General features: G+C 39.3%; 1 pseudogene; it reads left to right on the top strand.

Annotated features, from left to right (window-relative positions):
- Nucleotides 1-11,302: 11,302 nt before the first annotated feature.
- On the top strand, nt 11,303-13,355 carry LOC148356754 (insulin-like growth factor 1 receptor pseudogene; annotated as a pseudogene).
- Nucleotides 13,356-13,839: the final 484 nt, after the last annotated feature.

Here is a 13,839-nt window from a genome sequence, read left to right as displayed (position 1 = left end):
TTTGGACAAAGTCAAGTCTGGCCTGTTTTTCGGACTGATGCTTGTACCAAGTGGTGAAACCTCTGTATTTATTTATATCAAGTCTTCTCTTTATTGTTGATAAAGAGACACGTCTACTTCCTTGAGTGGTCTTCACTTTAGTAGTTTTTGTAAATAGATTTGCATTTATCACAGAGAGTATTCGGTGATCATCTGTTGCTGTTGTCTTCCAGGCCTTTCTGAATTGCCAACCTCAAGAGAGCATTATTTGTTTTCTTTGAATTTACCTAAATATTGATTTGGCTTTTCCTAGCATTTCAGCTACGGTATATGAGAACATATGTATTTGTGTGACTCACGGAATGGTGAGAGACAGGCTTCTGCCACAAGAAGATCCTACTGACAAAACACTCAAAGACGTATCTCTGGAATCAAAATAAAAAGATACATTTTGATCAAAGATAACAACAGATAATGTGTACACCCCCCCTCCTCAAGAAGGAGTTCATCACTACTGTAAACCCTCTGGTCTTAATTAGCGCAACCAGATGAGGATATCTGCTCTCCCACGCATCAGACACATTTTGGCTCATCTGCTCCTCTACATTTAAAACTGGGCAGGACAGTCAATGGCTCCACCATTGAGACCCCTTGAGTCAAGTCATCCATCACAACTGACACATGGCGAGGGCTCAGCACGCTGCTTTACTCCGCTACATGGTTCTTTTATGAGGTGGCAACTCAGAGTAGAGTTGGGGACACTGGGGAAAAGTCCCCCCCATACCCACAATCAGCGTACTTTGTCCCAAGGGAAAGACCATGGATAGTGTTAAGATCACGCGCGACTGCTAATGTATTTTAAATGTAAATGGAGCAAAATTATATTAAAAAGTACTGTAATGTCTGCTACCTTTGTTGCTGTTGTGCGTGTTCACGCATGGTCCCTTTAAGAAAGGACGTTTTGAGAGGGAAGGGTGAGGCAATATTTGCGGAAGCTTTCTGCTTTGAAGTCGATGCTTTGATGTCAGTCTGTATGTGCACATGAACGGTGTGAGTTACGACCAACTGTAGCTCTTGTGTGAATGTTTATAGCGCTTGTTATCTTGTTGATAAATTAGCGACGAGACTTAATCAGCAACTGAATGCATACATCCAGGGGCATTCCAGTACTTCACAAAAATTAAACCATGAAAAAATGCTCAGCACTCAGTGAGAAGCCAAACAGGGGAACCAGGTGAGGGTGTACCTTGCCTGTCCTCATGGAAATGTACACAAAATAATTGTTATATGTATTAAGTGTTAAAGTTCACTGTCATGTAACTTAATTTTGGGATTTTCTTTTTCAAAATCACTAACTTTTCACATTAACTTATGAATAGTATTAGAATAATTAGTATGTAACTTTTATTTTGCTAAGTTTCTGCAGATGTAAGGTGAGGCACTCAATTACCTTGCCTCATTGCAGAGGGCGATAGTGAGACCAAGATTTGTGATTTGGCGCACACCTCAGCCCCAAACAATAGAATATGTGATAGTAGTAGCAAGTTAACAGCAAGTCAAGTCAAGTCAAGTCATCTTTATTTGTATAGCCCTAAATCACGAAGAGTCTCAAAAGGCTTAGCATTAGCAAGTCAAGCATTGTAATTTTTTTATTGCATGGAATTTTTTCGCAATGGACTATTAATTAGCTATTGATAATTATCAAAATAAGCAGAACATAGTCTTAATTTATAAGTTAAGGTAAGACTTTAAAATATTTTACATATTACTTTCTTACACTGCTAAACAAATGAAGAATAAGATATAGGTTCATTTATCTGTAAATCTGAGTGTGGCTCACCCTCAATAACTATTTAATGGCATTAGCCATGTATTTCACACCTAGGCCTTCAGTAGTGCTACGACTGAATCAATTCAACCTACCCTCAATAACTATTTCATGGTATTAAAACCTTTACTGCAGCTGAGACACGTTTGAAAAGCATCAAGAATAACCTCATAAAATTACATCATTATTTAAGAATATAGCCATAGTTTACTCACCAAAAATCATTTTTATTCGTGCACAAATTCTCCTCGAGAAGATTTCAATTACTCTATCACTGCGTTTTGGTTGCATCAAGAGGTTATTTTCTATCCTCATATAAGCTAATAGTGAATGTCAAGACTATCCTTTCGTACTTCTGGCACACGTTTTGTACAATTAATGGCTGAAGCAGTCGACACGGGGATACTGCATTTTTCCATCACCTTTTCATTGCGATACTTCCGTTTGCGTCCCCTAGCCAACATTAGTTTGGGAAACTGCTAACGTTTCCTTACACCTGCTAGAAAGCCCTGGTCCACCAACTCTAAGTCTGATTGGCTAAACCAGCAGCTTTATCCAGACATATTGTAGGCATAAAGGCCTGCAGAACTGATTGTGAAGGCCTCCAGGTAAATTCCTGACCCTGGCAAAAAGTAATGTCTGAAATTTGATAGGTTAAATATTTTGATAGGAAACCACACATTTGGGGGCAGCACAACCAGGGTAAAAGCAACAAAAAAACTAACAATTTAGAATGATTTAACAAGTGTTCATAGTGAAAATGATTCAGATATTCATTAGGCCCACCACTGAACTAATTTTACTAATTCATTTTCACCTTAAGTCGTGCTGAGGGTATTCTTCACTTTGTATATTAAAAATCAAGAATATTATTGCAATAAAATCCACAAAAACTGCATTTTATCTTCAGTGCTGTGGTTTGCACTTTCTTTCATCGATCGCGTCAACCCGTTGACACGATGAGGCGACCTGGCAGATGGAATTTTCCAGGTACTTCCTGTCCACGTGACCATCATGAAGAAAAAGGTCTGATCAAATTACCAATTTGGAGCTCAACGCCAAAGCACCGGCTGCTCTTTGACTCCCGCGGCCATCTGCTCGGCCCCCTCCAGGGAGCCTTGCTCTCCAATAGGGGATGGTTTATTAATTTGACTGAATAGCCCAACGGCCTGTTACTGGGGCATATTAATAGGCATTTCATGAGGGTTTGATTCCCAATAGCTGGAAGACAAAGCCACCAGTCGCCACTTTTATTCCTTTGGGGTTACAAATACGACAGGTTGTCATGCTTTACACATATCAGCTTTTGTAATAATTATAGCCTCTGTCATTTTCATAGCAATGCAGTCAAGTTTTTTTATTTGTTGATAATTTCAATGTCAACGAAGTCAAATCGATCGAATAAATTCAAACCTTATTGACTGTAACAGGAATTATTAAATAGAATACTGTTCTTAAACCGAAGAACATGGACTCCTTTGATTTCTTTTGAAAGGTAACACTCTGAAGTTTTGTTCCAAAATTGAAATAATCCCTGAACGTGCTACGAACATTGAGTAATCAGAATTGGAAAACAAAGAAATAGAAGGTTCTTATTTTCGCCTGAATTTTATTTGCAATCAAATGCCTGCAGATGAAGCGCGGCGGATGAGTGGTTAGCGCGTCTGCGGCACAGTTCTTTGGTCATGAGATCGAACATTCCTGTGTGGAGTTTGCATGTTCTCCCCGTGGTTGTGTGGGTTTCCTACGGGCACTCCGGTTTCCTCCCACATTCCAAAAACCTGCTTGTCAGGTTAATTGGCCGGTTTAAATTGTCCCTAGGTGTGTATGAGCAAGTGAGTTGTCTGTCTCTGAGTGCCCTGCGACTGGCTGGCAACCATTTCAGGGTGTCCCCTGCCCACTGCCCAAAGATGGCTGGGATGGGCTCCAGCACCCCCGCGACCCTACTGAGGATAAGCGGCGCAGATAATGGATAAAGGATGCCTGCAGATGAATGTAGCATGGGCATCTTAGCTGGAAAATAAGTGAGACAATTGCTTGAAGCCTTACCTGTTACTTTGTCAAATTTGACCACAATCTGAAAAACAAAATATGTCAAAACCAAAACAAATGGTAGACCCAATCGCGTAACATTTCACACAAAAGTTTATTGGCATCTCGAGGAAACAAACGCCAGCGATCCGGTGATCGCTGGACAGGAAGAGCAAGCAGCTCACGGGATCGGAGCGTGATCGGAATACGGGAGTGATTAGCCGGAACGGTAGATCGGAGCGTGGTCAGGGCAAAAACGGGTCGATAGCCGGAACGGGAGATCAGAGCTTGGTCAAATGGACAAAATGGGTCGATAGCCGGAGACAAATGGGAAAATCAGGAACAGGCGAGTGGTATACGGATTGATGGATTTAAACTCTAAAGATGTTATTCTACTATTGCACAAGCTTCTTTGCATACAATGCGCCTTTCTTGCTTGTGTTTGAAGAAGGAGGAAACAGGATAAACACCTTATTTGCGGCCAGATAAGGGACCTCTCTGACCGCAGGCACACCTAGTTTTTGTTTGCTATGGATAACATGTTATCGTATAAACAGGTCTCAACTGTTTGTTTTGTTACTCCCCTTCCCTTAGCAAAGGAGACCTTATGTAAATTAGGGCCTTCCGAACACAATAAATAGACAAGGAGCATAAGAATATTTCAGAGTATCCAGCAGACTGCCGAAGGGTAGACTATGGATATTACTCCTTGCAAGTAAATCAAATATCACGTTCTCTCTGTCTTTTTTGTATATAGGTTTTGTACATCTGTTGGGTTAAACCTGACATTTATTTGGTCCTTCGAGAGCCGGATTCCAAGATACCTGACGATCCCAGCGTGTGAGTAAAGATCCAGGCAAGTCTGTGGCCACAGCATTAAGACCCTTTTCGGGACTGGTCCTTTTCCTTACAAGTTGGGATCCGAAGGTTGACGGAAAGTCCAAGGACTCAGAGAACTGTGAGTAAAACTTTTATTTTAAAAAGGAATGCATGTGACTAAAGTAAAAGGGTATGAGTGTGAAGAATTCAAAACAGAGTTAAGAAAATAAATCCTAACAATCCTAGGCACTATTAGGTAAAAGAGAAACGTGGCCAGTAAGACTTAAGACACAGATAGATAGATAGATAGATAGATAGATACTTTGTTCATCCCCGAAGGGAAATTCACATTTCCAGCAGCATCCCTGAGCTGAGAACAATCGAGAACAATCGAAAATAACACGGGAGCTGCTGGAGTGGCTGCCATTCGTGACGGCGCCGGAAGAAAAGATTCTATTTGAATCATTTACAAACAAACAAACAAACAATTGAATATGGTACAAACAAACAAACAAAATATTCATGTTTCAATAAGTGAAGTCTTAAGTAAGAGGGAAAGGGTTCCTCTCCGTTTCAAAAAGAACTCAAGGGAAGTTCTTTAAGTAAGAGGGCAAGGGTTCCTCTAAGTAAAAGGGCAAGGGTTCCTCTCTGTTTAAAAAGAACTCAAGGGAAGTTCTTTGTTCTTCAAAAAGAGTGAAAGTGAGTGTGAAAGAAAATACTATTACCACTAGGTAATTGTATTTTATACCAAAGCAACAGGGAATAAATGGTGAGCCTTTGTGGATGCATGTAGGCAAGAAAAACTCCACCTGGGAAAAAGGTAGAAGTGAGTTTTACCACAAAAGGTTATTTATCACCATCCTGTTGAAAGAGAAACTCAGTGTTAGAATACACTAGGTATTAAAAACCACTGAGTCCAAATTTAGTTCTAAAAATGGGAAAGGGGCAAAGTAAAGCAAAACAGAAGCTTTTAGAAGATTTTTTGTGCAAAGACTGGAAAGTTATTGAAAAGGAAGATTCCTCAGCAATAGAACCCCTATGTTACTGGATAAAACAATATAACTTTAATGGGAAGTTGTCCACAGCAGGCATTAGAGAACTGCAACAAAAAATAAGAAACAAATGCAAACAGAAAAATAATAAGATGAGAAAAGAAGGTTATGAACAGACACAAGTCTGGATAAAAATAGCAGGACAGCGAGAGGAAGGTGAAAGGAGGCCAAGACAGGAGAGAGAGGATGTAGAGGAATTCATAACGCAGATAGAAAATCTAAGGCGATCTTATCATCTAAACGGAATGGAAGTACAGCAAGTTTGGATGACACAATTAGGGCCAGATTGGTTCCACGTAAAAGTAGCATACTCTCCAACTAATGACGCTAACCCTCCCGTGATACTTGCACCCGAATCTGAACGATTGACACAACAGGTGACCCCTCTCCTAGAAAGAATCAGAACTAAATACAGGAAAAGAGCAAATTACAATGAAATAGGGAGATGTAAACAAAAACCAGATGAGCCATTTGATGAATACAAAGGAAGAATGGAAAAGGTGTTTAGGGCACATAGTGGGTTAGATCCTGGTGATGGAGCTGACGAGGGCCCCTATAAACAACAATTAAAAAATGCATTGCACTCAGGCTCCTTACCAGAGATTAGTGGATGGGTAAATCGCCACTATATAAGCATGAATGGAGGAACACTTGCAGAATACATAAATCATGCCCTCCATGCTGAGAAAGTGATCAAAAGTAAGAAAGGGGAGAAGAAGCCATCAACAATTTTTTACCAAGAAGATGAAGGAACCACAGTGTTCTTTCAACAATCTAGAGGTAGAGGCAGAGGTTTTTGGATCACGTGCAAGCAATAAACCTAGAACCTGTTGGTCTTGTGGGAAGGAAGGGCATATTGCTATAAATTGCAGAAGCAACCCTTCCCCACAAGACCATCAGAGTGCATGACTAGGCCCGGAACCAGGACCAAAGCCTGAAATGAAATTTGAGATAGAGATAAAGCTAAAGGATAAAAATGAGGAAGAGGAAGAATATCTTTTCAAAACTCGCCATGAGAAATTTGAAGAAGAGGTTTTAAACTTAGAAAACATACTGTATAAAGAAAAAATAAGAAACCTAAATCACCAAATTTTGTTAAATTTATTAGAAGTTTGATTGTTTGGGCCCTGTGTATGTCTTATGTTATGTGTTTGTGTGTCTTGCTCGTCAAAAAGAAAGCTAAACGCTAAAAAAAAAAAAAAAAAAGTACGTTTTCAAAAGAGCTGAGATTGTTTAAAGAGTGATATTTAAGAAGAATTGATAGAACAGATTAAAGGAGTTGGAAAAAGTAGATTTTTTGAGGAATAGGTGTTCACCATAAGGGTGTTTAACACAGGCACCGGGGGCCACAGATCTGGAGATTTTTTTCTTGCGGTCCGAATTTTTTAGTTGAAAATCGATAAATTAAAAACTGAGAAATTTAGGAAAAAAAATGACTGAGTTATTTTAGATGCGTTAATTCAAGATAATGACAGAATAATACAGAAAAAGATAAGATATTCCTGTTTTCAGTACAAAATTGGTAAAATAAGGACTGGGAAGACTAGGAAAAAATCTATTTGAGTGAATTGGAATAAATTAATTTGAGATAAAGGCATTTTTATACAAAAAGTATTGAAAAAGCGTTAATAAATAATTTATTTTCAATGAATATGGAGGAAAAATGTATTGAGTGGAATACAAATGAGTAATATAACTTGTTGCACATCAATATATGTGAATTTTCACATTAAATAAGTGAAGCTAAAATAGTAGATTTAATTGGTTTGAAGGAAAAAATTAAAATTGAGTGAGATGATTAAACGTCATTTTCGCATTAAACTAGTGAGCTAAAAAGCTATTGTGAGAGGGCGTGTAAGGAAGGAATGTTATGTTGAGAATGGATTGTTGGCAGAACAGGTAGGGAAGTTACAAATACAGAAAGATAAGAGTAAGTAAAAGAAGGTATAAAGGGAAAAGAAAATAAATATTAAGAAAAGGAGCATACAAAAAAAAAAAAAAAAGAGAAACATAAAGGGGAAAGTTAATTAAATATCAAAAAAGATAATTGGTTGAAAATTAAGTGAGACTAACCGTAATACCATAGATTGGGACAAATAACTTTACTTTTTCAACATTGAATTGTGTTAAGTCTAGATGACTAAAAAAGCAAATGGGTGAGAGTGAAGCACATTATAGAGTGCTTTTGGAGGTCTTCGTTGACTTGAAAAGCGCTGTATAAATGCAGACCATTTACCATTTATAACATTACTTTTATAGAAAAGCTACTAATATAAAAGAAAATTATGAATATCTAATTAAATGCTAATAAGCATGGACATAATATGTTGTTTTGCTTTAGAAGAAGAAGAAGAAAGAAATACCACAATATTTATACACAAATAATATTACAGAGGAGAAAATGTACGGTATTGGGTAGCAACAGGCGTTAACACATGGTTCAGCGATTCTACTGGACTATCCAGGAAGTCATTATTCTGGACTATAATAGTAAACTCAGGAGTACATCTGAAAAAAAAAGAAGGAATGACACATTTACTTTACTAAGGAACAGCAGGAGCTATTAAAACAAATTCCTAATAAACTATGGTCCCAGGGACCCACAGATGTAGGACTAGTAAAAGGAGCACAACCTATAATAATAAGACCCAAAACAGAACATCGGCCCAGAATAAAACAATATCCTTTAAGACCAGATGCAATGGAACGAATAAAACCAATAATAGAAGATCTAAAGAAGGCGGGAGTACTAATAGAATGTGCTGAGTCGCCCGTAAACACACCGATATTTCCTGTAAATGAGGCACCCCCATCAACATGATGGACAATTGTTCAGGATTTGATAGCAGTAAATAATACAGTGATCCAAAGGTCCCTGTTTGGTGGATCCACACACGCTATTGAACTCACTGAACCCAAAGGCAAAATATTTCACAGTGGTAGATATAAGCAACGCATTCTTCTCAGTACCAGTGCATAAAGACAATCAATTTTGGTTTGCATTTACGTTTAAAGGTAAAATATATACCTACACCAGATTACCTCAAGGGTATCATGAAAGTCCAAGAATTTACTCTCAAGTAAGTTTCGAGCCTCTAAATAAGAGCGAACTATTAACTTATGTAGATGACATATTAGTAGAACCAGGGAAAGAAAAATAATATTGCATACTAAAGAGCAGGAAATCTGAGTCATTTCAAATAATCAAAATTTTGAAATGAGTTTGAAAATAACGACTTATTAACACAGAAAAAGAAATCGTGAGATTGGAAATTAAATTTTCTGTTTTAATCTCTAAATGAGATGTGCTTTGTTTTTAAAAGGAAAAAAAAAAATACACACAGTATTAAGTATTAATTCAGATAAGGTCATGTTTATTTGTATAGCTCTTAATCTCTAAGGATATTAAGGGGCTGCAAAGAGAAAAGACTATTGCAAACCGAAGATTATGATAATAATATAATATAATACAATGCGAGTTGATAAGGCAATTTATTAGTGACAAGTATATGTTGTTTTATATTGAATCAATGAGAAAAGATAGTTGATTATGATTGAAGAGAGAGGAAATGGCAATTAAAAAAGATTTGACGTTGAGTTCCATTTGGCATTTTTGAGATTTTTGATGTTTAGACAGTGTGATGGTTTGGAATTTTGATGAGTTTAGCGCCAAGAACAAGATCCCCTAGGAGGACAACTGATAAAAAGTCCTTCAAGAGAAGGTGAAATAAGCCACGCTTAATTTTTAAGTATAAGCATGTTACAATTAACAAATGATTAATAAATACGTAACAAATGCTGACTTATAGTTAAAAAGAAACAATTTCTATGGAAGGAGTGTTTTCAGAAGATAACGAGAAACTGATTGAGCTTGAGTAGGTAGGATCATAGGAATTTAAAAATAGCAGATTAATTATCTTGAGACAGATCATGAGAATTTAAAAATATATCTGCATGGATAAAAAATAATGTCTACATAGTCATTTAACTAAAAGAAAAAAGAAAACAAAACGTGAACAAAAAGAAAAAGAGGCTAAAATAACAGACAAAGTATTGTTTCGTAGGAAAGAAAGATGAAACAGGAAAAAGGAGGACAGGCTATGCTGTAGTAACACATGATAAAGTATTAAAGGCAGAAGCATTAACTCAACATTGTTCAGCTCAAGCTGCAGAATTAGTGATCCTTTCAGAATCCTGCAAACTTATGAAAGATAAGATAGGAACAATATACACAGATAGCCAGTATGCCTATGCAACAACTCACACGTTTGCACAACACTGGAAAAATAGAGGTATGATAACATCAACAGGAAAACCAGTGACACATGCAAAACTGCTAACAGAACTATTACAAGCAGTGTAGCTGCCAAAACAGTTAGCTATATGTAAATGCGTGGCCCACACACCAGAAACAAACCCAGTTTCAAAGGGCAATGCATTTGCAGATAAAATAGCAAAACAAGCTGCACAACGAGAAATAACAGTTCTAAGTCTAACAGAAAATGCCTTTAAAAAAAACAAAATACTACAAGAAATGCAACAACAATCGCCTAAACCAGAGCAAGAACTCTGGAAAAGAAAAGGAGCACACCTAAAAGATGGAATCTGTAAATGACAAGAAGATAAACCAATCCTACCAAAAAATCTATACAAATGGGCAGAAATATTGAGACAAGGGAAGACATGTCTCAACAGGAGGGATAGTAGGATTGATAAACCAGATATTGATAACCTATGGTTTTAACTCCTATTAAAAAATAATAATAATAATAATAATAATAAAATAAAAAATTGTAGAACATGTTTGATATGTGCAAAGCACAATGCTCAGGGTAATCTAAGACCAAAGAGAGGACAGTTTCCAAAGATAGAGAACTGTAATTAATTACCTTTTATGGACTTTATAGAACTTAACAATAGTGAAGGGAAAAAGTTATGTTTAATGATAATAGGTTCATTCTCAAAATCGATAGAGCTTTTTCCTACAAAACACCCAGATGCGCTAACAGTAGCTAAAGCATTATGCCAAGACATAATTCCATGTTATGGGATTCCAGAAAAGATCTATAGTGATAATGGTTCACATTTTGTAAATCAAAAAAATTAACTAAAATAGGCATTTCATATAGACCTAAAAGATCACTGTGCTTATCACCCATAAAGTGCAGGGTTAGTGGAAATAAAAGAATGGAACTATAAAAAAACAGACTTAGGAAGTGTATGGAAGAAACCAAAAGACCATGGACTAAATGTCTAGAATTAGTAAAACTGTATATTAACATCACCAGTACAAATGTGCTAACACCATATGAAGTAATATTTGGTGAATTACCATTATTTAAAAATATGTGGGAAACTGATGATGAAAGTACTCTGGTTGATTACATGAGAAAAATGTTGCAGCACCAGAAGCAACTGGCGGATCGTAATGATAACGATGATACACTTTTTATGTCTCCATAGGAAAGCCAATTAGTTGAACCAGGTGATTGGGTCCTGATAAAAAGCAGTAAAGATTGCAGAAAAACACATGAGCTCAATTGACACACTGTAAGAAAGTAATTAAGCATGAGTAAAACAACTGTTTCGATGTTTCTATTTTAGCATACACTTTGATTGTTCTTAGTTGCGTCATTGTAATAGCACTGTGGTACCTACTGGAGAGCTGTTATTCCTCAACAAAACTTTCAGAGGAAGTCTGGCTACAAAGGGGGCTGCAATTATAGTTTGCAGTCGTCTCAAACCAGTGAAGATTGTCCACAACTCTGGAAGTGTTAGGAGGAATTGCAGATCTGCAGGTAGAATGCTAACAGGTAGAATGGTAGCGGTAGGCGAATTGATAGTAGCAATTATAGCAACGTTTTTATTGTTATTTGAAGAAAACCTTAATGTGCAAAAGAGAAGAAGAAAAAGTAAAAGAACTCTCAGGAAGACAACTGGGATGGCGTTCCCCAGGTTTCTCCAAGAACCCCACGGGCGCTGAGATGCTTTTGCACCCGGCAGTGGTGAAGCCATATTTGACACTCCTTGCTGAGAGCTCCAACCCTGCAACTCTGGAGGGCGCTGCAGGGTCACTTCAAAACCTCTCACTGGAAGTTTGCGGCATACAACCGTGCTGCAGTGTGGTAGGAAAAAGAACTTTCCATCCTGGTGGAGCTGCTGCGAATGGACAACGATTAATGTGTCCCAGCCGTTGCAAGCACGCATGCACCGAAAAAGGCGAATGCTGCCACCGCCAATGTCTGGGCAGCTGCACGCACGCAAACAGCGACACGGCATGCGCCGCCTGCCTGCATTATTACCACGAAGGCCGCTGCGTGCCCGACTGCCCGCCCGGCACTTTCAAGTTCGAGGGCTGGCGCTGCATCACCATGGACCTTTGCTCACAAGTTCACCTGCCCAGCGACGTTCACTTCGTCATCCACGAGGGCGAGTGCATGCCCGACTGCCCCTCCGGGTCCGCACCAACGAGAGTAATCGGATGCTGTGCAGCGCCTGCAACGGCCTATGCGACAAAATCTGCTCCACCTCCGTCATCGACTCGGTGAACGCCGCTCAGTCCCTCAAGGACTGCACCGTCATCGCCGGCAATCTGGACATCAACATCCAGCACCTTCACAACCTCTGGGACTGGACTCAGCACAACCTAACCATCCGTGCGGGACGCCTCTTCTTCCGCCTCAATACCAAACTCTGCATGTCTGAGATCCACACCATGTGGGAGAAAACCAGCGTCACGGAAAAGCCCCAGGAAGGCGACTTTCGCAATAACGGCGAAAGAGCCAGTTGTGTGAGCCACGTCCTCAGGATTTTGTCCAACAGCACGTCCAGCTATGCCATCCGCCTGATGTGGGAGCGCTACCATCCACGGGATTACAAAGGCCTTATCAGCTTTATGGTCTACTACAAGGAGGCCCCTTCTCAAGAACATCACCGAATTCGACGACCAGGACGGCTGCGGTTCCAACAGCTGGCACATGGTGGACGTGGATCTTCCGAAGGATAATAATACGGACCCCAAAGTCGCCATTCACCACCTCAAACCCTGGACCCAGTATGCCATTTTTGTCAAGGCCATTACCCTGTGGGTGGAGGACAAGCACATTCCTGGTGCAAAGAGTGACATTATTTGAATTCGAACTTGTCTGTCATTGCCGACCGTGCCCAAAGAACCCCGTGCCTACGCAAATTCATCCACGAAGCTGCTGGTCAAATGGTCGCCGCCTTTTTTTTCCCAACGGCAACCTAACTTACTACCTCGTCAGATGGCAGCGGCAGCCAGAAGACCGAGAGCTATACCTGCACAATTACTACTCCAAAGAGCTGAAGATCCCGATCCGGATCCCTGCCACGGGATTTAGCGACATGGAGGAGATCAGCAAGCCCACCAAGTCGGAATTGTCCGGGGCCAAGAAGGGTCCTTGCTGCGTTTGCCCAAAGACCCCAGAGGAGAAGGACCGGGAGAAGGATGACCGCGTCTTTCTCAAGCTCTTTGAGAACTTCCTCCACAACGCCATTTTTTTTTGCAAAGACCTCAAGATCGTCGTCGCCGGGCCCTTTTTGGCCTGGCAAATGCCACTTCCTTACATTTTCCAGATCTTTTTTCAGAAGTTTTTGACTACGGTGAATCAGACGACAAAGTTTAACCTCTAAGTGTAACATGAGTACTATAACATGATTCTGTAACTGAAAATCGAGAGAAGAAGTTATTGGATGACAAAGAGAAATAGTGCAAAGTGAATAAACAGGAGGGAAATGATGGATTTAAACTCTAAAGATGTTATTCTACTATTGCACAAGCTTCTTTGCATACAATGCGCCTTTCTTGCTTGTGTTTGAAGAAGGAGGAAACAGGATAAACACCTTATTTGCGGCCAGATAAGGGACCTCTCTGACCGCAGGCACACCTAGTTTTTGTTTGCTATGGATAACATGTTATCGTATAAACAGGTCTCAACTGTTTGTTTTGTTACTCCCCTTCCCTTAGCAAAGGAGACCTTATGTAAATTAGGGCCTTCCGAACACAATAAATAGACAAGGAGCATAAGAATATTTCAGAGTATCCAGCAGACTGCCGAAGGGTAGACTATGGATATTACTCCTTGCAAGTAAATCAAATATCACGTTCTC

Source organism: Urocampus carinirostris, chromosome 11 (assembly GCF_059441175.1).
Source record: "Urocampus carinirostris isolate Australia breed hairy pipefish chromosome 11, RoL_Ucar_1.0, whole genome shotgun sequence".
In the NCBI taxonomy this organism is placed as follows: domain Eukaryota; kingdom Metazoa; phylum Chordata; class Actinopteri; order Syngnathiformes; family Syngnathidae; genus Urocampus; species Urocampus carinirostris.
The sequence above is the reverse complement of the archived record's forward strand: the minus strand, read 5'-3'. Positions and strand labels throughout refer to the sequence as shown.